The sequence below is a fragment of the Mchenga conophoros genome, linkage group LG15 (assembly GCF_057382185.1).
Source record: "Mchenga conophoros isolate Kocher_MC1m ecotype Shallow Benthic linkage group LG15, M_conophoros_male_GT1.1, whole genome shotgun sequence".
Classification (NCBI taxonomy): Eukaryota; Metazoa; Chordata; class Actinopteri; order Cichliformes; family Cichlidae; genus Mchenga; species Mchenga conophoros.
In genome coordinates this window covers 38393906-38400068 of record NC_140540.1, presented here as the reverse complement: position 1 = coordinate 38400068, position 6163 = coordinate 38393906, and positions in this window count along the sequence as shown.

The window sequence follows — 6163 nt, the reverse complement described above, 5'->3', positions numbered from 1 at the left end:
GGAGGGGCTCCAGCTCACTTTCATCATCATTCCTGTGAGCAACACAGAATTCAGTTTAATATTATCGACAGCCTGCTTATGGGCTCATCTGGGTCTTCGGGACTGTTAAAGAGGGTCAGGTCTAGGGTCGACTCAGCTCTGTAGCAGCGAACTTGTCTCCAAATTGACGTGTCCCATTGAAAGACAGTAAGACAGAGGAGAATTTTCACTCCATGAATCATAAAACAGAATTGCTGTTGACCTGGGTAACCTCTTCCAGCAAAGCTACCCTCTGTTTATAGTCTGTGAGTCGGCTCTCCATCATTCCAGTGGTGCTGACTTGGGGACTGTTAGTTATTCCATATATTCTTCACCAATATCTTTCTTAATTTTACTATTCTTTTTCTTCCTAATTCAATATTGTTATTACAAATATTATTATTTTATCTTCCCCTCCCTTTTCCCCAGACTGATATGAGGAGCCTCACGCTCACCACTTAGCATCGCTGCCAAATTCGTCAGCAGTGTCTTATCATGTTGGTGTCTAATCATGAGGACATGGTTGAGAGGACTTGCTTTAGCTCTAACTGAGCAACAGAATGAGGAAGAAAGGTGATTTAAATGACTTTGGATGTGGCATGGTTGCTGGGAACTGACAGGTTAGTTTGAATGCATCAGAAACTAATCTGGGTTTTCCCACACAACCAGAATTAAAAAAACAAACAGACTGAAAATAAGTAAGCAGCAGCTCTCTGGGTAAGAATGACTTGTTACCTGAGGTCAGGGGAAAATGACCAGACTGCTTCAAGCTGATAGGAAGGCAGCGGCAACTGAGATAACCACTTGTAGGAACAAAGGTATGCAGAGGAGCAGCTTAGAACACACATCTTTGAAGCAGATGAGCCACAGCAGCAGAAGACCACACCGGGTGGCCTTCCAGTCAGCTTTGAACAGGAAAGCCAGACTACAGTTTGCATGGACTCCTCCAATGGTGGATTGAAAATAGTTGGCAAGTGACAAGTCATGATTTCTGCAGCAACATTTGGATGGTATGGCCAGAATTTGGCATCAGCCACAATGAAAGCATGGATCCATCCCACCTTATACCACTAGCTCAGGCTGGTGTAATGGATATGTGCTTGACATATTTTGCTTCCACCACCTTTGAATCTAACCCACGAAGAATTAAGTCCATCTCGAAGGAAAAAGGGAGTCTAGCAAGACTTAACTAGCAAAGTGACTGATGAATGATTGTAATTAAAATAATTCACAATGAAAACAAAGCTCTGACCAAAAATAGCTGTTTACATGTGTAACGAAGCATGCAGCCCACTATGACCTCATTATATCACCGTAACAATCATCTGTCCTCTTCCAAAATTCCTCACAGACTGATAGAGCTCTGAGGAAAAACATATCTCATTCTGAGTAATTCGTTTTTCCAAGGAGGAAGTAACTCTGCCTGCTTGCCTCAACGTCTCCTGAAGGAGGACGGAAACTGACACCAGCTCATATGAAGGCATCACTCATCGCCTGCCTGACATCTCAGGCATAAATTTGAACAAAGGTAGTTATTTTCAAACCAACACAGCTACAACACCTGAAACTGAAAGGTCTTTATTCAGCTTATTCGGAATACCGTGCTTTTCATTTCCAAGTATCCCTCTGGCCTGAGTCTCTCAGTTAGCTGAGTTTGTGGTCACATGTAAACCAATTTAACTCTAAGTTGTTTTTCTGGGACACTCTTATGTAATAAATCCTTTTCATTTATTAAAACGGACCCTCGGCTGTCATAACCTCTTCGGTACTGGCTCAATTTGATTTTTGGCAAGGACCGAACAGGCAATAAACCGAATGCCCTTCCCCATCAGCAAAATATGTGATTTATGACTTCTCTGGAAATATATGCTACATGCAAATATCTGTCGGTGTGATTATGTGAGGATAAATTAAGGAAACTGCTCTGTACGAAACTGAATAAGCATGAAATCATGTTTGCACTTCAGTTAACATTTACTTATAAAAAGTGGGAAATTTTCTAAACCCATGTGAGCTTCTTCACAGCCACCTTTTGCCTCTTTGAACTGCAAAACATCAGTCGACACATACAGCTAATGCTGTTTGCACTGGGCTGTAAGAGTCTTTCTTAAGCTTCCCTTTCTTTCAAACCTCTTTCTCTTGAAAACTGTGAATGCTTTCAACATTTATACCTAAAATCTGGAATAACATGTATCAGGAGTTGGCCTTGTCTGAGTCAAACAGCAGGTTGATCAGCCCTTACTTGCACTTTTCTGCAGAAAACAGCGACTTCCTTGGAACGCCGTTCTCTGTGTTTACAGGTGGCGTCATGTGGATCCAGTTTCCTTGTCTGAGCTTTACAGAGTTGCATCTAATCTCATCAAGGTTAATTCAAGTCAGATTAAAAAGAGAATGAAGATTTCACCCTGTTTTATTTACCCCTTAACTTTTAGACAGCTTTATTTGAAGTTTTTGGTTTTTATGTCATTGCATTCATAATTTTTTCATTGCTCTGCCAGGAATAATGAAAGATGATCTGCATTTTGCACAAAATGGCAAAATTCATACTTTAGTTTTCTCAGTTTTTCTTCTATCTGCTGAAATTTAAAGGGCATGTATTTGTGGCTACGCTACAACACAAAGGATGCAAACTGCACGTTGCTACAAAACTAAAGAACTGGATGGACCAGGTTTTTGTGTCAGCGTGACAGGTCTTCCCAACCACATACTTTCCACCAGAGGTGTGGACTCGAGTCACATGACTTGGACTCGAGTCAGACTCGAGTCATTAATTTTATGACTTTAGACTTGACTTGAAAAAATGTTCTAAGACTTGTGACTTGACTTGGACTTTTACACCAATGACTTGGGACTTGAATTGGACTTGAACCGGTTTACTTGAAAAGACTTGATATTTCACCCCAAATATAAAATTTAACACGCATATTATATAGAGATTGAAAATGTGACGTCATTCAGGGGTAAAACCGCAAAGGATTCTGGGAACTCGTGGCAAGAGGTACTAGCACACGCAGGCTTTCAATTGAAATCAGTCACACAGCGATAAAAAGAAACACAAAAATGTCAAGAAGCTGTTGTATTATTAACTGCAATAGCCGGTCGCATGACAGCCACGGGAAGCCGACGGGTAAAGAGATCGGTTGTTATCGGATTACGTCGTTGAAGAGAAATTGTTCGAGCCATGTTTCCGAAGTAACAAAGAGGCGACTGGATTGCAGCCATTCAAAGACCAAATATAACGTCCCAGAACACTCCAGCTCATAGGTTAGTCTGCTCCAAGCATTTCCACAAAGGTCAGTCTGCTGTTGTAGTTAATGCGTCATTTTTCTTAACATAATTGGTGATATAGGTTACAAGCAAGTCTGGCGCTGAACAGAAATTGTCGCGCTATGCTCCTTTGTTTATTGTGCATAAATAGTGAATTGTCCTGACACAATATTGCGTTTCGCTTCTGTTATTATGGTACATTGACAAAAACATATACTTTTATTCACAGGATAAAACAGGTTTTTTGTATCACTAATTGCCCAGTACGATTACATCATACAGTATTATTGTCACTGCTACATTTCTGTAACGCGTACCAGAAATTATTTCCACTGCTAATTAATTACCCTTGAGCTCAAAGGTCCTATTAATAAACGGTTAAGGAATGTGTATTTATGAAGACAATTTGTGAGACTGGTAAACTTATGATACGTACGATGGTCTTTACTTTCTACACGGTGCATTTCAAGGTCCTGTACCCATCCGTCGGTAAACTGTACCTGGGCTTGTTGCAGTGACCTGAAGTTACTAAACTTCATGAGTGTATGCACTCACTCCAAGAACCGTATGATTATAAATATGCATATAAATATGCTAAGATGAGATAGCTGACTTCATCTAACTAGCAAATGTTGTCCAGGCTACGTTGGTGATGCAGTTTTTTTAATGTGTATGATATTTTTGTCATGCGATTTTAAAGCTGGTCCTACAACCGCATCCAAGAATAACATGCAGCTTATCTCAGAACTGTCGGTGAAAATTATTCTTGGAGCTAGGTTTAATTGAGCTGCATTTTAAAGAGGTGCAATTTCACAATTTGTGTATATTTTCTAAGTTCACTATTTTGTCATGTGTTGAGAAAAACACAGATTTTAAAATTACATGGTCTAATATTTACATTTAGCATAACTGCAACATTATTTTTTCATTTTTTTTTTTTAAAGACTCGAAAGGACTTGAAATTCAAAAACTGAAAATTGAAAATTTCAGACTTGTGACTTTACTCGGACTTTTACACCAGTGACTTGAGACTCGACTCTGACTTGCCTGACATTACTTGAGACTTGACTTGAGACTTGAGGATAAAGACTTGAGACTTACTTGAGACTTGCAAAACAATGACTTGGTCCCACCTCTGCTTTCCACACATTATAACATGCGGTCATGCGGCAGCATGTTCACCCCGTATTTGCTCAAAACTGGGAGTGTTTCAAACGTCACTGTGAGCAAATACAGTTCAGCAAATGCAACACTATGAATGAAGGAAGAACGCTAAAATCAACATTTCCGCTCCTTGATTTGACTTCGATCTTGTCACCTGACATGTTCTGACTCATGAACATGTCAGGTGACAGGTAAAATGTGTGTCAAAGGTCAAGATGGGTCATATTAAATATGTTGAGCGCAACTTAATGGTTTATTAAACCCTGTTGGAAAGCTGCTGGTACAAAGTTACATCACTCCATTCTCCTGCTTCATATAAATCAGATTAGCTCTGATGAGCCAAGCAGGACACCTTATTCTTTAAAGAACATTTGATTACACAAAAATATCACATGAAAGCATTTACCCCGTCTAATACCAAAATTAAACTGTTATTTCGAGTTGGTTAAAGTAAATCCAATAAATATGTTGACAGTGGTACTTTTTTCTGGAGGTACATTCTACTTTGAAACTGAACATTGTTGATATTTCCAGAGAGTACGGAAATAAGGTCGGACGTCTCTGTTACGGTCAAAGTGTTCCTTACGTCTGACTCAGCTAAGAATGTCTAACGTTGTATAACACAGACACGCACTGTCAAATAGCACAGAGGAAGGAAGTCTTATTTAATCACAGGGGTGATTTGTACATGGCGAGGGACTGTCCACGTTATACATGTCCATGTGCGTTATGCAAGGGCAATTACTCACCATTCAGTCATTTGTAACCACGCCTGGCAGTTACTGAGGATGAAAGTTTGCTGTTACAGGGAAACACTGTACTCCGCTGACTCTCCACTGCCATCAGGCGTCACAGCAGAGTCCTACGGCCTCGTGCAGACACACAGTGTAAGACTGTGGCGCCATCATGTGGGGAGGGCAGAAAAGTAGCTTCGCCGGCCACTTTATTAGGTACACCTGCACAACCGCTCATCGACACTCATATTTAACTCCGTTAACAGCTGGCTGTAACCAAGGTCTGTGCCATTTCTGAAGGGAAAATGGGGGGTTCAAGCCGGTAGTACCCAATAAAGTGGTCTGAAAGTGAAAAAATGTCATTTCTGCACTATAATCCTTTCGACTGACTCTTCTGGTTGCTATTTATTCTTTCTATTCTATTCTTGTCTCGTTGTGAACACATTTTTAACTAAAGTAAAAAGATCTTTCTACGGGACAGAATTGAAACCGGAAGAGATTCTTCTATTCTTATTATTGTGCATACTGGTCAAGTGGGACCACTGCCACAGGGATAAGTAATAATAATAATTAATATTATTTGTATTTTTTCACGCTATATATCTATCTATAGATATAGATAGATGTATTGAAGGCATAGATACGACTCTTTAAACAGCGTGAAAAAATACAAATAATAATAATAATTATTATTTGTATAAAGAGAGAGAGAGTCCACTGTAGTTACAAGTAGATTTTCAGATTAATTCCCTCATTTATTATATCAGGCTGTCCTTTGTAATCATAATAATTTCTTTTTTGAGTAAATGTTTCAGTCTACTGCAGTGTAAAATTATAACGGTCAGTGGTAATTCCCTTGCTGTGGTTATGGGTTTAATCTTTGCTAATATTTTAAAGTTTCAGCTTGAAAATACAGACCTGCAGTACTACTCTGTAACAACAGGTGGCGACATGGACCGGGTTTCTATCTAGTCTTCTAG